This window comes from Vigna unguiculata, chromosome 10 (genome assembly GCF_037176805.1).
Source record: "Vigna unguiculata cultivar grain cowpea cultivar isolate G323 ecotype 2 chromosome 10, ASM3717680v1, whole genome shotgun sequence".
In the NCBI taxonomy this organism is placed as follows: domain Eukaryota; kingdom Viridiplantae; phylum Streptophyta; class Magnoliopsida; order Fabales; family Fabaceae; genus Vigna; species Vigna unguiculata.
The window spans coordinates 10,986,876-11,008,313 of record NC_140801.1 but is presented as its reverse complement, the minus strand read 5'-3'; the positions used below and the strand labels follow the sequence as shown (position 1 = coordinate 11,008,313).

At 30.9% G+C, this 21,438-nt stretch overlaps 1 pseudogene; it reads left to right on the top strand.

Annotated features, from left to right (window-relative positions):
* The first annotated feature begins 4,464 nt into the window (after positions 1-4,464).
* LOC146882135 (CBL-interacting protein kinase 2-like) overlaps positions 4,465-21,438 on the top strand; it is a 31,700-nt pseudogene continuing 14,726 nt past the window's right edge.

Here is a 21,438-nt window from a genome sequence, read left to right as displayed (position 1 = left end):
TAATATTAACCAATTTTGTCCCTATCGAAGATGTGACCAAATTTAATTTTTATATCAAAGTTATAATGATGTGAATTTTAATATATTATATAAAAATATTTAATAAAAAATGTGAATTTTAATATAAAAATTAAATTTGGTTTTAATTTGGAGAGGGACCAAATTGGTTAATGTTAACAAAAATTGGGACCTAATTGAACAAAAATAACAAATATAGGGACCAAATTGAATTTAGAACATTGACTTTAACACGTGGCACACTACTGAATTGACACGTGGACATTTAAAAAAATTTAAAAAAAAAATAAAAAAAACCACGAAGTGACACGTGGCACACTCCTAGGTTGACACGTGTACATTTAAAAAAAATTAAAAAAAAAGTAAAAAAAAATTCAAAAAAACCACGAAGTGACACATGGCAGTCACTGTTCATGGCCGTTAATGTTTTAAACGGTGTTAGCAAAAAAGGACCCAATTGAACAAAATTGACAAAAATTGGGACCAATTTGAACACAAAACCAAAATTAGGACTTATTTGAAAAAACTTGACGAAAATTGGGACGAAAAATGTATTTTAACCTTTTATTCATTGTATATTTTTCTTTGACATGAGAATGTTTAACTTCTTTACTAGCATAAACCTTTCATATACTAGTTAATATGAATAATTTATCTTCTTTACTCTATTATTATTAATTTTTATTTCATTTAAATAACTCTTTTGTTTTGCTAAAATAATTTTCGTTATTTCTCATCCATTGACTATATTGATATTTGAAAAATTTTCTTAAATCCCTAAAATATTTTTCATCTTATTATAAATGTTAGAGTTGGTTTAAAAATAACAATTTTATAAATTTAAATATAAAATTTTAAAACAATTTTGTAAAATGTTAAAATAAATATATTTAATTTTTTTTTAAAAATGGATTGAAATGTAATAAAAATAACAAATATATGGACCAAATTAAGATTTAGACAATGATTTGACACATGTCACCTTACTGACTTGACACGTGACACAATATTGACATGACACATGGCATGAATAATTTTCAAAAAAAACTAAGAAAATTAAAAAAAATAAAAAAATTCAAAAAAATAAGGAGCTGACACGTGACACATCCTTAACACCGTTAACACCATACTAACGGAATGAACCTAATTGTTACACATTTTCAAAAATATGGACCTAATTGAGACTAAAAAAAATCTTAGGACATATTTGAAATTTTTGAACAAAAACATGGACCAGTGGAGTATTTTAACCTAGTTAATATAATCATTTATAATAAATTTTTTATTATAAAATCCTTAGTTCTTAAAGAAAAAATAAATGTAACGCAAGCTACTATACAACTTGCCTCTCCTCTCCTAAAACCTATTTGTACCGTAGAAAAAAAAATTCATTTTAATTAATAGTAGAATTTGACAACTTTGACGTAATCCAACAAAATGTTTATAATGTTGTTCTTCTTCTTTATGTTAAAACTATACCTGTCTAATTATCTTAACCACGAGGGGATTTGAATTGATTAACAAGCTTTTATCTGGTTTAAGATGAATCTTGAAGAAATCTTTAGGTTTTAAAGCTCAATTAATCAATTTCGTAGTTCTGGGTTAATGGACTGTTTTAACTCAATCAAAAAAGGTTGTGAGAGAAGAGAAAGAAGCAATATACACCAATTTATACTGGTTCGATTCAAGATGAATCTACATCGAGTCTTCTTCTAAGTAACTTACTTAGGAGGATTCCACTAAACAGATAGGATCCAAGAATTACAAACACACCTATATAATTCTAGACCCTAAACCAAGAACTTGATTTACCAATCAAGAACTCCCCCTAGGAGCAATGCATCCACGCAATTGCACCTAGGCTTACACTTCACACACTGAAGCACTGTAATCATAAATACAATAAACAGAATCAAGAAACGAATGCACCTATGTTGTGCAGATTTGACAATATGCTCCTTGATTCAAGCAAGACCCATCATGGTAGAATCAACTATCAATCTTCTTGGATCGGCACTTGAATGATCTTCCAGAATTTTCAATATCTCTGTGACTCTCAGAAGGCTCTCTCTCAGAAGGAAAACTGCGTGATTCGTCAATTTTCTCCAGACCCAAAACAGATTTTAAAATCAGCTTTTATACAGAGTTTTCTGCTGTCATTAATTGATTAGCAATTTTCCTAATCGATTATCGTGAGCATATTTTCACTTACTTAGTGCCATACTCACAGCTAATCCATTAGTTAAACAACTAGCCATTCATGTTTGCACCAGCAAGAGTGTAATGGTCTAATGCAGCACAAAGCAGGCCTAACATACAACTGATAAAGATAAACTACTAGCCTAATACATGACCTAACTAGACCAAGTCTATGTTCTGCTCTAATCCAGCAGACATCATCAAAACCATGCTTCATTCATAGGTGAATTAACTCCCCCTACCAACACTTTATATTTGTTTTTTACCCTTGATTTGTATTTTTAGTGTTTATTCATAACAACTATTTTTTAGAGCAATCATTTGTGTTATTTATAGTATAATAATTAGTTGGACCTTGTGCTTGAAAGTTCCTTTTAAAAGGGGAAAAACAATCATCTTTTCAAAAGTTTCTATAAAAGATGCATAAAAAATCCAATTCATCTATCTTCTTATGTAGTGACTTTGAAAAAAATAGACTTCAAGAAGACAAACATGTTTTTAAAAACTTGAAGGATGAAAATGAAATCCGCTACAAAAATTTAAAACATATTTTCTTTTAAATAAATCACAATCTACACATTTTGGCTTAAATAAGAACAAATTACGTTGCTATCGTTTTTTGTTTGGGAACATTACACTTGCATCCTTTACATTTTTTATTTTATTTTTTCTAAAACACTAAAATCCATAATTTTTGTGACACTTGCAGCTCTGTTTTACGAGAGGACAATTTTTGTAAACATAATACACATAATGTCCCAATCTTATCCTCAAGTGACGCACTACTAGCTAGATCTGAAAGAGTTATATATAAATTAATTAAAAAAAAGAATACTTCAAAATATTCTATCTATACATTTTCTATGTTTAGAATTTTATATAAATAATTAAATATAAAAATGTTTTAAAGAATTTTTATGTATAAATTTTTTATGTTTAGAGTTTTTTAGTTTTTTGAAAGAATTTTGTTATGTGCTTTTGTATGAGTTGGTTTGATTTCTATATTTTTTTTGTTATTGTTATTATTTTAATAAAAAATTTCATAATAAATAATTGATATGTTTTAAAATATCCACTTAACTGAGATGTTATAATATATTGATGTTTTAATGAGTTTAATAAAAAAAAATTCAACAATTCTAATTTTATATTCGTCCAAAGTTATCCTCACAATATGTCATCGTTGCAAGACAATAATAATTCATGCTGCAGTTGAATGTTCGGAAAAGAGCTGCAAATCTAATTTTATTAAAAATTATAAATTTATGACTAAAATACAACAAAAATGGGTATATATTAAATTTTAGAATTAAATACTTATAAGTTTCAATTAATACTAAAATATTATCCAAAGAAGTGCGTTGAAAGGCATTACTAATATTTTTATCCCTATGTTTCCTTCGTTTCTAATGCTGGAGTTCTTTTTTAACTATTTTTCCTTTTTTTTACATGAATACTAAATAATTACAATTATGCAATCTTAAACTTTTTAAATGGATCACAGGTAAATATGAATATATACATATTTTCCTGGGCGTTGTAGTTGTTTTAAATTATGAAGAAATATTTAGTTTATTTAGTACTGTTTTTAAAAATTATATAATTATAATTTTCTATATTATTTAATATTAAAGAAAAAATATGTATTCTTATAAATAACATCCATTTTTTATTTAAAATTATTTAATAAATATTTAAATGAGTACAAACTAGATAGACATATATCTACTATGTAAAAGAGTAGATATTTAATAACTGGCTTTAGAGTGTGTTTGGATAAAGTATTTTAATGAAGCAATTCATTTTTTTTTTGAAGAATTTAAATTTCTTTGTAATGAAATGCTTTGTTTGGATAGAGAAATTAAAAAACATTTCAAATGAAAGCATTTTTTTGAAGGATTTCAATTAACTAAATTAATAGAAATTCAAATACCCTCAAAATAGGTGGAATTTGAAATTCTTCTCACTCAACCTCACATTCTAGACGATCCGGACGAGCACGACGACTCGGACGTACCCGACCACCCGGTCGGGCCCGACGACCTGAACGTGCCTGACGACCCGAACATGCCCGACAACCCGGACGGGCTTGACGACACGGACGAGCCCGACGACCCAGACAAGCCCGACAACCTGGACAGGCTCGACGACCCGGACGGGCCCGACGACGCGGACGGGCTCGACGACCCGGACGGGCCCGACGACCTGGACGGTCACGATGACTTGGACGGGCCGGACAATCCGGACATGCTCGATGACCCAGACGGGCCCGATGACCCAAACGGGCTCAATGACCCAGACAGGTCTGACGACCTAAACGGGCCCGACAACCCAGACAACTCTGATGACCCAAACGGGCCCGACGACCCAAACAGGCTCGATGACCTGGACGAGCCTAATCAAGACGGGCCCGACGACCCGGACGGGCCCGATGACCCTATCGATCCCGACGATCAGGACGGACCTGACGATTTGAATGGGCCCGTACGAGTTGTCGGGCCCGTCTAGGTCGTCGGGCCTATATGGGTCGTCGAACATATCCAAGTCGTTGGGCCCATCCGAGTTGTTGGGCCCGTCTGGATGTACGGGCCCGTCCGAGTCGTTGAACTCGTCCGGGTATTCGGCCCGTCCGGATTGTCGGGCCCGTCCAGCTCGTTGGGCCCATCCAGGTCGTCGGGACCATCTTGGTCGTCGGGCCCGTTTGAGTTGTCGGACCTGTCTAGAGCATTGGACCAATGACCTAGACGGGTTGGACCGGGCCATATTGACGAACTTGACGGTACAATCATGCAGTATGGGCCGCCAGGCCTCTAGATCATCGGGCCACCCAGCCTGTCTTGGCTTCCCAGTCGGTCTAGCTCAGGTGGGTCGTCGGGTCTAACCAATCCGGTTGCGTAGTTGGGTCTGCCCGACCCATCTGGGTTGTCGAGCATGTTTCCAAATTTATCATGAACTCAAAACATAATTAAGCGTAAAATAAATATTGTTAAAATTAAATTTTATCTCACAATAAATTCAATTTTTTTTTCCAAACAAGAAATTGAAATGTTAGGTATTTTAATTTCTTTATCCAAACAAGTTATTTAAAAAATGAATGGAATTTAATTACAAGCAATTCAAATACAAAGCATTTCAATTTCTAAGCATTGTTGAAATGCTCCATCCAAACATAAGGTAAAGGTTTGACGTAAGTTTCACACTTATTAGGTACTAGAAATAAAAATAGATATAAATTTGTACTATTATTAAGATATTCTTAGTTTATTTTGTATTTTCTTTTAAACATTAAGCAATTATAAATTTTTCATTATTCTCTGATACGATTTTTTTTACATGAATTATAGATAATATCGTTTTTTCTTAATTATAATTGTTTCATTATTATTTGATATTAAAAATATAAAATATGTATTTTTTTAGATAACATATTTTCTTTACTTTAATTTTTTTTTTTAAATTATCTAATAAGAATTTTGTTAAGTACCATAAACATCTTCATGTAGATAAAGATATTATTCAAATATCATATCCACTGAGTATGGAAAACAATAAAAATAAATATAAACTTTTACTAATATGATATGTTGAGTATAATTCAAAAGAGTTTGAGATAAATATTATGAACAATGTCCATCAAGTGCAAGTGCAGAAATTAATGCAAAACAATGTGATCTGAATATTATGAATAATTATGAGTAGCATTTATAAGTGTTTCGAAAATGATGGTGAGGCAACACGAAAAGCCGAAAGCTACCATAGAGTGGGATGCAACTCAATTATGTAGACATTATAAAAGGAGTATAATATATATAATTGCCAACAAAAAGTTCTCATGCTAATTTCTTTTGCTTGGTCTATTTTCGAGTGTAAGTTGCTTCGTTTTCAAGTGTCTCAAGTAATACAATAGCTTTCATAATAGGGTGTAATTATTAACTCACTTATTTTACTAGTAATTTGAATGGATGACAAAATAGATTGACTTTTTCATTCATCCGTTAAAAGTTCCATAGGTTGGATTGATTTTTTGTAATTTTTTACCTGTTTGTCAAACATTTGTTGTGTTTGTCTGTACTAGTGTCTTCTGATATATCTTTAAAATATAATAATAGATATCAGAGAAGACAACATATTAGGTTGGATATGAATACTGTATACCCGGCAATTCGACCTATTAAAAAAAAAAAATCCATCAACTATTCCTCGTGTTACTCGTAAGAGTATTTGTTTAAAAAATACTAGCAGTTATTTTAAAACTCGTAAGGTTCTCGTGAATATTCGTAAATATTTAGAAAAATATATTTTATAAATATTTAAAATTAAATTTAAAAAAATATAAAATAAAATTTAAATAAAATCTAAATTTAAATTTAATTTAATCTAATAAAATAAAAATAAAATTTTAATTTTAATTAAAATTAACTTAATAAAACATAAATTTAATTTAATTTTTATTATTTTACGGATAACATGTACCCGCAGGTACGGATAATATAATACCCGCATTCGACCTGTTTATAAGCAGATATTAAAATACTCGCTACCCGCTATCCGCAGGTATTTGTTACCTGCGGGTATCAACTATCTGTCATGAAGTTTATCCGCAGATACTCACAAGTACAAATATTCTTGCCATCCTTATTAGACACTTATTTCGATGGTTTAAAATAGATAAAAAAAATTTTAAAATACTAAAATCAATATATTTTAAAAACACAGTAGAAGACAGTGGCGGAGGATGCAAGGGGCAGACAGGTGTCACGGTCTATACTAAAAATTTTAAAATACTAAAATCAATATATTTTAAAATAATCATTATAATTATATAGTAAATTATTTTATAATAATTAATAATTAGAACTTGTAACGATTGATATTTGTATTTTTAAAAAAGATATGATACAGAAGAAAAAAAAAAGTTAGCGGTCTAGTTCATCTCTCTGTATCTGGTCCGTCACTTTTATTAATACATGTTCAATTGTTTTTATACTTTTAATAAAATTCTATTATTTTGGTTGCTTTTTTTTTCCTATGATAAGTGATCAATGTCTGAGCTAAAGATTCAAAAATAAATTTGGTGTTTCTTAAATAAGAATCACTATACGTACTAACGAAAACTCCTCCTATTCCAATATAGAAGAGATTGATGTTAAATGTTTATTATTTTATAAAATTGCAATAGTAACATCAAATCAGATATTGTTTAAGACCTTAGGAAAATAGTTTAAGATGATTAAATAAGTATTATTTCTATATTATATGAACAAAAGTTATTTACTGTTAAAACACATAATAGATTAATTATTTAGTTTTATATTTTACACTTATTTTTTATTCAAATTAGTTGTGCCATAAAATATCTTAAAGAAAAATAAATAAATCTTTTGAGTACACAATTTACTGTTGATTTAAATTTATTATTTGTATATTGATTTTGTGTTATTTGGATTATTTATTGTTTAAAATTATTGTTTAGTATAACTTTAATTGGCTTATTGAATGCACAAAATTTGTTTTAATAATGTTACAGATTAAGTTGTTGTTGCATGGAGTGAACTTTACTTGTCCATTTGATGTTTAATACAAAAATTATTTACTATCTCTCAGTCACGAAATTTGGATAAAATATATAGGAGTCAAATTATATCTTTTATATATAAATTATTTTACTAATTAAAAAAGTTTTCATTTCTTCAAATCATTTTTTCTCTTCAAAATAAACACACATGATAACAATAATATATATATATATATATATATATATATATATATATATATATATATATATATATATATATATATAAAAGAGTAACATAAAGTTTATTATCGACAATAATATATTAAAGAAAAGCAAAAGTTACATCAAAGTGTTGCTCTACGCTCTTTTAATGACTTAAAATCTTCACTAATTGAACTAGAACTGAAGCTTGTTGCAATATCCCTTTCAATATAAATTATCATAGTGCTTGCTAAAAATTCAACCTCCATCTTATTTCTCAACCTGTTCTTGATTATTTTCATTGCAGAAAAAGATCTTTCAGTTATAGTTGTAGAAACTAGAAGAGTCATTATATGACGAAGTAATCTATCAATCAAGTAGTAAACTTTAGACTTTTTTGTTGTTGCCAAACATGTACACAACTCTTGCATTGTTGATAATTTCTTCAAATTTAAATCTTAACGAACATCAATAATGAAATGTTGAAGTTGAAAAATCAAATTAATCTTCTCTTACTAATTGAAATCTATGGGATAATATTTGTCTACAAGAGTGCAAATTTTATCAATATTAAAAGCTTTATAAGCATCCTTATAATCTATACTCCCTGGCGACCAGACTTCTCCCGACCTACCTATTAGTTTGTTGGGTCGAACTGGAGCCGACCTAGGGGTGTAGTTTGCTGGGCCAGCCTGCGTGCCAGCCCATAAGCTGAGCCGATCTAATGCCAATTATTTTCCCTAAAAAAATTTAACAAAACAGGAAAATATGAAACAAAAAGGAAAACATTTTTGAAAAGTTTTAATTGGGCTTAACAAGGATTGACCTTACTCCTACATATTCTCATTCAAAATGAGAGATCAAGGTTATGTAGTTCATTTTAAAAAAGTTGTTTCGAAAATTATTTGGAAAATTTTTTATATTTTTAATGTGAACCTAACAAGACTGACCTTACAACTACGTATTTTCATTTACAATGAAAAATAAGAAATCACATAGTTCTTAGGAAAACGAGATTTTGGTTGGATGTTGTACCTACTTGGCCCAATAATAAGGTCCAACAAGGCCCATTAAGCCTCAATAACATGGAGATATTCCAAGATATGCCCGCAAGAGCAAATATTCTTATATCAGCGGTAACTATGACAAATCTCAGTAGTCTCATTATGTAAAAATATTCTTTAATACCATATATTTACATAATATTTGGTATAAGAGTTATGTTGACACATTATTATTATTATTAGGGTTAAATATGTTTTTGGTCCCTCAAGTTTCAGCGAAATTTGGAATTAGTCCCTCATCAAAATTTTTGACCAATTTAGTCCTTCATCTTTCAAAATGCGTGAATTTAGTCATTTTAACCAAATTTTGTTAAGTTTATCTGATGTTTCGAGCGCATTTCATGATAGTATTTAAGTTAACATTGAAGCAAAAATGTGTCAAACAGTATAAATAATTTAAATACTATCATGAAATGCGCTTGAAATGTCAGATAAACTTAACAAAATTTGGTTAAAAGGACTAAATTCATGCATTTTGGAAGATGAAGGACTAAATTGGTCAAAAGTTTTGATGAGGGACTAAACCCAAATTTCGCTCAAACTTGAGGGACCAAAAACATATTTAACCCTTATTATTATTATTAGCGTAAACACATGTTACCGTGTAGGGATGACAACGGGTCGGGTCGGGTCGGGCACGGATAGTGCCTACCCGCAACCCGACCCGCCAACCAAAAATCTGCCCGCTACCCGCCCATTTACCCGCCGGGTATTTGCTTAAAAAATACCCGTAGATATTTTTAAAACCCGCGGGTACCCATGGATACCCGAAACCCGCAAATATTTAAAAATTTTATATTTTATAAATTGTTTAATATAAAACTATAAAATAAAATATAAAATTAAATTAAATTAAATTATAATTATAATTAAATTTGATATAATAAAATATATTGCTAATTTTAATTTTAATTAAATTTAACTTAATAAAATATAAATTAAATTTTAATTTTAATTTTTTTGCGGGTAATGGGTACCCGCGGATACAGATAGTATGATACCCGTACCCGACCCGTTTATAAGCGGGTATTTAAATACCCGTTATCCGCTACCCACGGGTGATAAATACTCGCGGGTATTAACTATCCATTACGGATTTTATCCGCGAATATCCGCAAGCACGGGTATTTTTGCCATCCCTATTACCGTGCATGCGTGTTTTAAATATATATGATATTATAATATCACTAAGTTAATATACAAAGTAAATTTATATTTATTAAAAATAAAGTGGAATAAATGTAGAAAATAAGAGAAAATAATTGTCAACTGTTAGAATAGTTTTACACAAAACATATTAAAATAATTGTTAGTCTTTAGGAACTAATTAAATAATTATATTGTAAAAGGTAAATTAGGAATAAGTAAATGTCGACACAAAAGAGGGGATCCTCTTTGGTAATGGTATTGTAATATCACTAATAGGGATGACAACGGGGCGGGGACGAGTTTCACTATCCTATACCCATCCCACAGAAAAAAGTCATATCCATCCCCATACCCAAACCCAATGGGTATCGAACTTTTGTCTCATCCTCATCCCCACTGGGTAACGGGTATAAACTCGTACTCGTATCTGTACTCGCTTTCTTATTGTTTGAATATTAATTAGTTAATTTTTACAAAATAATAAAAAAATACGGTAAATGAAACATAATATTATCAAATATTTAATATCAATATGAACATTGTTTCTTCGCTATCAAATATTTACAAATAAATTATAATGATATACATTTCAAATTAAAATATCAAATAAAATTTCATGAGAACGAAAACATTTATTGAATTTGCAAACATTAATAAAACCTAGTTGATAAAATTTAAAAATATTTTTAAAACAATTATAAAAGGAAAACAAATATTCAAATTAAACGATATTTTAAATGTCTGTTTACTTCAAGTTTTTAAATTCTAATGAATCTCTTTTTTATACACTAATAGAAGTTATAATAAATCACTTGATAAAATCACACAAAGAAGAAAGATTAAACTAATAATAATAATAATAATAATAATAATAATAATAATAATATAATCTTAACATAGATCTTGTATCTTCTCAACACCATTGATCAAAAAAATTCAAGGCAATTACATTAACTTTTCATATTATATTAAATAAAATTTATTTATACAATTATAACAACAAAATTACAGTATGATAATGAGTTATAAAATAAAAATAATTATATAAATATATCAAAATAATATTCTATATGATACGAATAAACAACAAATAAAAATATTAAAAAAATGATCAAGTGTATGTCTTAGAAATAATTTGAGAGACTATTGAATGAAATCACATAAAGAAAAACAAATGTATAATTAAGGGTATGATAAGATGAAAAATATGATAGAGATCTAAGAAAACTTTTCAAATATCAATATAGTCAATGGTTGAGAAATAACGAAAATTGTTTTAGCAAAACAAAAAAATTCTTCAAATAAAATAAAAATTAATAATAATGGAGTAAATAAGGTAAATTTTTTATATTATCTAGTAAATGACATGTTTATGCTATTGAACACTTAAATTGAGAGTGTTAAATATTATCGTGTGAAAGAAAAATACACAATAAATAAAAATATTAAAAAAGAATAAAAATATTCAAATGTGAGACATAAAAAAATATTTAATTGACATACATCATTTGAACATAATTGCATAAAAGGTTATGATAAGGTAAAAAATATATTGGAGATGCGAATGAATTTTATGAAAACTAAACAATTAAAAAATAAAGAATAGAAAGTGTGTAGTAATGTGTGTGTATATATATATATATATATATGTATTATAATATATATATATATATATATATATATATATATATAATTACTTAATTGACTATGAATATTATAATAATTTAAATGGGATGACGATATGGCAGGGACAAGTACTATGGCGGGTATGGGGACGAGGTCAGGGCATATATGTACATCCCCATACCCAATTAAAAAAGTCGGGGATTCTCCATATCCATGTCCGTACCCAATCAATGCGGGGATTTTCCATCAAAACGGGGACGGATTGGAACAATACCCATGGGAGTAGATTTATTTGCCATTCCTAATCACCAAGTTAATATATAAAGTAAATTTATATTTATTAAAAATAAAGTTGAATAAATGAAGAAAATAAAATGAAATAATTGTTAATGAATGAAAGAAAAAGAAAATAACTGTTAGAATAATTTTATAGAAAATATGTAAAAATAACCATTAGTTTTTAAAAAATAAATAAATAATTATTTTATAAAGGGTGAATTAGGAATAAGTAAAGTGGACACAAAAGAGGAATCCTCTTTATATCTAGTTATAGATTATTATTATATTAAAGTAAGTCAGTATTTTTCTAATATTATTCGACATCACATTACCAATTTTACCAATTGGACATCTAGGCCCAAAAACCTATAAATACAACTAATATTCCTTAGGGAAAAGACACACTCTCATACTCATTCTCTCTTACTAAAAAGATCCTATCTCTCTTACTAATTTAAGCTTCGGAGACCATAAATGGTGGATCTTCCCTTGTGCTTCAACCCTTAGGAGCATCATATCAAGGTCTATCAAAACTAGGGATGTCAACGGGGCTAGTACAGGTATTAGATCCCCTGTACCCTATCCGCTGGATAAATATCCGCCCCATATCCGTGCAGATATCCGTTATGTGGGTACCTACATAATTTTTTAATATCCACGAGTACCCACAAATATTTAAAAAAAATAAAATAAATATTTAACAACATATTTTAATCGTAAATTCAAATAAAATACAATACAACATTCATAAATTTCAAACAAAGTCCAAATAACTCATTTAAATAGTGTTGAATGTCAGTTTACAAAGAAATGATTTTTTTTAAAATTAATTGATAAAAAAATAACTTATTCAAAATCAATACCCATACCCGCCCCTTTAACATGCAGCTATAAAAAATACCCGTACTCGTTACCCGCAGTTATCCATTTACAATATCCATTTCCTACCCGTTGTGGGTTTTATCCGTAGATACCCGTGGGTACAGTTTTTTTGACATTCCTAATCAAAACCATCAAGATCTTGCCACTTGTCTAAAGGCTTGCCTCATGTTCTCGGTAAGAATAGATTTTATATTTTTATATTTTTAAAATTTTGAAATTTTAATATTTTTAAATTATCAAGTGAATCCAAAACTCAACATGATAAAAAAAATTAATTACCAAACAAATCCAAATCTTGACATGATAATCAATTATTATATTTTTTTCTAATTTTTAGTTATCAAACAAATTCAAAACTTGACATGATAATTATTTATTATATATATTTTTGAATTTTTAATTATAAAAACTCCAATACTTGAATGATAATTAATGATTTTTTGAAATTATTATAAAAAAAAATAATTTTAATTATGAAGTAAGTCCAAGACTTATCATGATAATTAGTAATCTACAAAGTTATTACAAAAACTTCAATTACCAAGTAAGTCGAAGGGCCTTTTCCAAACCCATGTGTAGTGTAATTCTTGTTGGAGTGTGAATGCTCTTCCAAATGCCCGATACTTTGGATGGAGAGTACTAATGGATAAGATTCCAAAAAAAGAGAATTTAGAAAAAAAAAGGGGTACAACTAGGTAGTAAACTATGTGAGCTATGCAAAGAAAAGGATAAGAACACATCTCACTTATTTTTTTTGTTGTAAAATAACTAGAAGATTGTGGGAGTTGTGCGATAGGTAGGTGGGAGCGATATTTGTGCATTATAACCAAGCTAAACTACATTTCCAACAATTTTTTCGAATGGAATTGATTGGGAAACAAAACAAAATTTGGACCATCTGGAATCATAAGAACAAAATTATTTTTAGGCAAGAAAAGGTAGATGCAGAAGCAATATTTTGTATGGCATAGTTGAATGCATGGTCATGGATGAAACACAAACTAAAAAGTTTAACAATGACATACTCTAATTGATATCGTTGTCCTATCCAAAGCTTAAAATCAATTTAAACCTATAAATAAGTTGGAGACATTATGACATATGGTCCTCATTAGTTATGGAAATCATATAAACCAAAATCTTGTCGTTTTTAGGTATGTCAAGTTTTATTCAAGGTTATACTTTCAACAATTGAAAGCATCACAATAGCAAACACAAAGGAAGCAACTGGTACAATAATTTATGGTTATATGAAAGAACTCACATAACATACCAACTTACAAGGGACAACCAACATGAACTATGGTAAACATAGGCATTAGAGTTGATTCCAAAGAATGTATATGGTAACCATGTGGTCAAGCTAAAAGTGAAGCTGTAAAGGTGGAGAAGCAAGAACAAATTGTGGTTGTTAATGATTATATCTTATATATTGATTAAAAATACTTGTTATATCTGCCAAATTTATGTATGGAAGGACCTATCTGGGTCATCGGACCCGTTTGGGTCGTCAGACCTATCTGGGTCATCGGACCTATCGTTAGGCCCGTTTGGGTCGTCGGACCTATCTGGGTCATCGGACCCGTTTGGGTCGTCAGGCCCGTCCGGGTCGTCTAGAATGTGAGGTTGAGTGAGAAGAATTTCAAATTCCACCTATTTTGAGGGTATTTGAATTTCTACTAATTTAGCTAATTGAAATCCTTCAAAAAAATGCTTGCATTTGAAATGCTTTTTAATTTCTCTATCCAAACGAAGCATTTCATTACAAAGAAATCTAAATTCTTCAAAAAAATGAATTGCTTCATTAAAATACTCTATCCAAATACACTCCAAAGCCAGTTAGTTCAGGGCTCAATGGCGTGTTGAATTGATGAAGAAGAGCTCCTTTGGTGTGTGATGTACTAGGAAGAAGAAGGAGCTGTGTAGGAGATTCAAGGAAATGGGAGAAAAAATAAAATATAAAGGAGAGGAGAAAATTTTGAACAAGGAGGGTCACCGTTGGTCTTGTGAGGAAGAAAGACATATCCGTTAGAGCAGAAAACCCCAAAATTTGGTGTCTAGCGTGTGCAGAAAAACAAATTCTGTTTTGGACGGTGAAAAGTAGGGACACATGTCACTTAATGAATGGAGATGATTGTATTGGTACCCCTGGGTGTGTAGATAGAATACTATTGGGTGAGGAAGTGGGAATCAGATTGGATCAGACCTAGGGGTGGCAAAACGGCCTGACGGGCTAGTTTGTCAGCCTGTGTTAAAAGGAATGGGTTGGGTTAAAAATTTCAATCCATTAGTCCATTCTGGCCTGTCCCGTCCAGCTCGTCAACTTGACGGGCCAAAGTACGGACCAACCCGTCTTGGCCCGTTAAAATAAACAAAATAAAAGTAATTAAAAAGATTTATTTTTTTATATTATATATTTTAAATGTATAAATATATAATAGTATTGTAATTTAAATCATTAACACCTACAAATTAAATTTGAATTATTAGTTATAACTGAATAATTTAAAATGTAAATTTAATAATTATTTAAACTTATCTAATTAAAAGTATTAACTAATGAATTAAAATTTTAAAAAATATTTTATTTGATTAAATATGACTTTAATAATAATTTATATGTATATATAAACAAATTAAAAAATTTAAAAAAAATTTGAAAACAAATTAAAAAACTTTTAAAAAATTAAAAAAAAAAGAAAAAAAACTAGACAGGCTAGTCCGACCCGGCCTGTTAGCCCGTCCTATACTGAACAGGTTGTGATTATTGGCCTGTTTATGTTTGACGGGCCAGTCCAGCCCGACCCAACCCGTTTTTGACGGGCCAAAACGGGACTGACCTGTTTTGCCACCCCTAAATAGACCATGAGAAAACGCTTTTCTATTTTTTATTTTAATTTTTAGAAAATTTGGGCCAAACAAATGGTCTAGACTTTCTTCATTCTCTTTTGTGTTTTCTATTTTTCATTTTATCTTTCATAACAAATTTTTATTTTAAAGAGATTTTTCAAGAGATTTTAATTTTATAATTTTTTTTCTTTTACTATTAAAATTATTATTTTAAAGAGAAATTTTCTAATTTTTTAACTAATTTAATTTTTTGAATTTTAAATAAAAGAAACTAATCAATCTTTTAAACTTGTATGAAAAAAATATATTTCATCTTTCTTTTTCTACTATTTTTAAAGATTAATGAAACACCTATGTTTTATGAAAATAAATTTTATATATCTGGACAAAATTACGTATTAACACCCACACATCAGCCACACATCCGAAACAAATAATTGATTCATAAGAAAATGTTTTTATTTCCTATAAGTGGACCCTAACAAACATTTTTTTTTTCTTATTAGTGTAATATTTTGAAAGGCAGACAAAGTGTAATATCGCAAAAGCTTAAACGATTGACACTTAAGGTTATCGATTTTTGTCTAAATATAATTTATTAGTTTTTTTTTGTCAATTAAATATGTCAATTGTGTTGGATATTAAATTGTAGTGTAACAAACAAATTGGAGAATATGATGCGGATATTATGTAATATAATAGATGACAATGATTGTTTGAGATGATATTGGCAAGGTTAGGATTAGGTGATGATCTAACCAATTCATAATTAAAGAACTTTTGTCTATTTTATGTATTAATTGAAGCTATTATTTTATAGTTTTCTACAACACAATAGGTTATATAATTTGTAAAATTGCTTTAGATATTTTAATTCACAAATGTTTTAAATTTTTCAATCTTGACAATGTTAGAAATAAGATAGGCTTTATTTAAACTAAGGCTTTATTTAAACTTTTTCACTTAAAAACTTAGTTTCACAAATTTATTTTAGGTTCACAAAAACTAGAAGGCCCTTCTACTTGAACCCAATTCATACATGATTAAAAAACAATAAAGATGATAAAGAAAGAAGCAAAACATGAAGACGTTCGAAATGCTATTGTTCAAGTCCCTGTGCCCACTTAGGAGGTTGAGACAGTAGGTAGGTCCTTGAAAAATTTATCCTTTGGCCAATTAGATTAGAAAAAGCAATTGTAAAGGAGATAATTGTCCTTAATTGCTTTAGTTATGCATTTTTTAATTGTGTATACTAATGTTATTTATGTCTTTAAATATGTATAGCAGGTTGGAGCACAAGGGAAGGAAGATGTGAATGAATCACCACCACAACAGCCACAACCGACAATTCTAAAACAACTTGGTGCAATGGTAGCAACTATCTCCATTACCCTTATACACTTAGAAATGGTTGCTGAAGTCATAAACAAGACCTCCAACCTCCCTTTTTTTATATGACAAAAGGATGTTTTTGAAGTTCTTTTTGGCACTGTATGTTATGTATATTAGTAATAAAACTTTGATTGTTGTAAATACACTTTTATTACTTTTATCAGGTTTGAATATTTTCAATACGTTATTCTAGGTATTTACATAGTAGATTCATAGAGAGGAAAAATACACACACACATCAATTTATTGAACTTGTTGCTATTCAATTTTTTGATAATAATGGTGAAGAAGTACATCAATACCTATGGGGCATTTGAAAAATGAAAAAAAAGAATTGTACTCACCACCTTATTTGCAATTATAATTATGTCTTTTATATATTAAACTATATTTTTATAAAACTTAATTGTATCTACTATTATTTGAATTTGTAGGGGTCATTGACAATTGCTAGTAATTCTTCCTCAGAAGTCTCTAGTGGTTCTCTTGTGTTATATAATTTTACTAAGTTTCATACTAGGCAAAATTTCAATGTAAATTTTATAGAGTGGTTAAGGCTTATTCGAGGTTGAAGGGAAGACATACGCCTCTAGAAAGAAGTTACAATTCATTGCACAAACTGTAAGTAGTTAATCTTCAGACTATTGAAATACAATTATCAACTTTATGATGTTCTATGAATTTAACTTGTAGTGTTTCCTTGATGTGAAGCTTCTATATATCACACTTGGTAGATGGTCTCAATTAGGAATGACAAATAAACTTGGCCCCATGGGTTTTGTCCGAACTCATCCTCGTTTTGATGGGAAATCCCTATATTAACTAGGTACAGGTATGGAAATGGGTAACAACCGATTTTATCAATTGGGTATGGAGATGGGATGAATGTGTACATGCCCCGTCGCCATTCCCATACTCGCTTTAATACTCATCTCTTCTCCTTTAAGTTACTAAAGTACCTATGTGTGTGTATGTGTATTTGTTCTTACAGGACCAAGTTGTACTCTGTCAAGTCCTCAAAACTCTTCTAGTACCTATCTTCAAGAAAACCGCCCTTCGACTTCAACAAATCTCGTCCAAAAAGCATAGGAAGGGTACCTACAAAAGACACTCTTGTAACATCCCGGTTGGATATTACTAATTTAAATAATATAAAGATAAAAAAAATATAAAGTCGCATTTATGTCACTATCTTTCCTAAAAAACGGGAAAATTAAAATAAATTTTATTAAACGCATCCAAATAAAACCCTAAAGTTCCAACAATTGCTACAAACTCATAATCCAGTAAAAATACTGTTTATAGAAATTCATGAAAGAAAAATCATAAATCAATAAAACCCCATGAAACTTTCCCAAGCTAGCCCCTCTCCGGCTCTATGTCTCACCAGAACCACCTACAACATCATCTGCTCCTGTGTAACAAATTACACAATCATCACCAAACACAAGCAAATAGGGTGAGCTAACATACATATATATAAAATCACAATTCAAAATAGACATACACATTCATCAGAGAAACTATATCCCCTGATTCCATAAAGCATGGCCACCATCATGTTTATCCACGTTCTACATCTTTAGATGATAATCTTAAGATATCCTTTGCTGCCACCATCTATAAGCCACAACTTGTAGAAACACGTGAGGGAATATCATGTTACGGACCACACTCCGCAACGCCAAGTGGAGTTCCCAATACGAACTACAATTCATACTCTCGACATAGGATTAACACATCACTGGCCACCACTTGTGATTGCTTAATCAAGTGGAGACCCTCCGTACGAGCCACAACTCGCACACTCCCACCGGTAACACTCACCATTCCAAGCCACAACTCAAGGAATGATTGTGTTCATCCTCCATTCCGAGCCAGAACTCAAGGGATGGCATTCCGAGTCACAACCTAAGGAATGCCACGTGTTTACCCTCTATCCCGAGTCACAACTCAAGGGATACCATTCCGAGGCACAAATCAAAGAATGTTTTAGCAAAGTCCATCCTGAAGGTTTCACCTAAAGCCCTATAGACCATGCACATCCATAAGAAGAAACAAGCCACTACCCTTGCGTAATCACTGCCAAGCAAAATCTAGTTGCAGACTGCTTGGCGGAAGTCACAAGTCGCCAGGCGTGACACGCCTTAGATGTCCCTATTTCTGCAGGTATCGCCTGGCGGGACGCACCACATTGCCAAGCACCACTCATTCCATGACCCCTCTGTTTTACAGCTCTCGATTGGTGGTTTAACCTCACCGCCAAGCGCTACACCGATATAGTGAGTTTACCGGTTATTGCTCCATCACAGCTCCATTTTCCAATTCACCCAAGTGCTAGAATATGCTACTCAGTTCCTAGTGCAACATAAAGCATCTTTTACAAGTTGGAGGTCATCCCACACATACCTTACAACAAATTCACATCTCCAAGTATTCACCTAACTAAACCATTTCCAATGCCTAAATTCAATTAGATATAGCCACCATATAAAACTCATAGCATAGTCCTCCAAACGTCCTTATTTTATGTCAGGATCTTAAGAGTCCTTCCTTTCCACAAAATCAGTCATAACACATTATATTATCCTTTAGTACACCGCATGCTCCTCTATTCTCACATAAAATCAAATTACTTACAAATTAAAGTTAGAAATAAAAGCACCCTGCCTAGGATTAGTTATACCTATCACTGCTTCCTTTTTATGATCAAACCACAACCCCAGTTATAGCGCCAACTTACACATAATCCTAGTTCCTCATTTCGTTCCTTAATTCATGATTTCTCTCCAACACCTAAGGTACTCGTAATCTGCCTCTTCTCTAATTATTCCCTTAATATTTTTTCTTAAACCTGGCATAAGCTTCAACCAATGCCCATCACGTCCAGAACGCAACACTGCAACTGTGATCTGCGTTATCGCCTGACGGTAGGTTACATCCCACTAGGTGGTGCATCAATTTATGGGAAAATCCCAGATTCTGTTGCACCTACGAAAATCTCCAAAATTCTCAAAATGCATTCCTCTGTTTATTTCCACCATTTAGCAGGCAAACGTACATCACCCGCTATTTAATATCAATTTAAACGTGAACCTACAAGTCTTCAATTGTAATTTGTACATCAATTATCCCTACTCTCTAAACCCCCAATTTTCCAAACGCTAAAATTGATCCATACCAAATTTCATTCCAATCAATTTCGTTCGCATCGTAATTTAACTCATAATAGCATCTAATATTCTATACTCATGTAAATCTCCCCTCTCCCCCGACCAAAATAGCCCAGAAACCACAAAAACATAAAAAACGAGTCAAATTAGCTCGTGTTGCTTGGAAATTGTTCATCACCGCCACATAGTTCATACTAAAAACCCAGATTTGGTTAACCCTATGGTGTCAAACGACGATCAGCTCGTGCCGCCCAGCGATTTCTGGTAGAAATCGAGAAACCCAGTACAATTCACATGTGTCGCCTAGCAGGTTTTTATTGTCACTAGACAATTTCTAGAAAATTCCAATGAACAAAATTATAGAACTTACAAGGATCAAAGGTTTCACATACAATTCTTACAACACATAATTCAATCACAACAAAAAGTTACGAGGTTCAGCTCCCCTATCTTGGATTTCTTGTTTCCAATTGCAAAGCTTATGATCCTTGATGATAGCAAAAGTCCCACTTCTTGACACCTTCTACTTTCTCCATGTCAAATGGGTTTTCTGCTCCTTCACATTCATGTCAAAAAGGAATTTGGCGAAAAGGAACTTATTTCACATAGGCCAAGGTTCGAACACACAGCCACACAATTACAAGTCAATGCATAACAAACCAACCAATTCATGTTTCGTGATAAGTGATGAGTCATTATTTTCCTCCATTCCACTAGCCTTTGTGTACCCATTTGATAGTTATTCAGTGCTTAATTGTTCATCTTTAGTGTGTTTTCATCTGTTGGGCTTTATTGGGCCACTGTTCCAAATTTGGGTTAATTTCACATTATTTGGCCTAATTTTTGTTTTTAATTATTTTTAGGTATTTGGGTGAAGTAATTTTGGAGCTTGGACATTAATATTCAGTTGAAGAGAGTTGCCACATTATTTCCACGTCATCTAAGTGAATGGGCCAAATTTGAGGCCCGGTAGTGGCATTTTTGTTATTCTGAGTGGCAGAGTGACATTTTTGTAAATACTAGTTGCAGAATTGATTGGACCACAAGAATTACATCTCTTAGCATGTAGCAGCTGCATAGCATGTTCCCC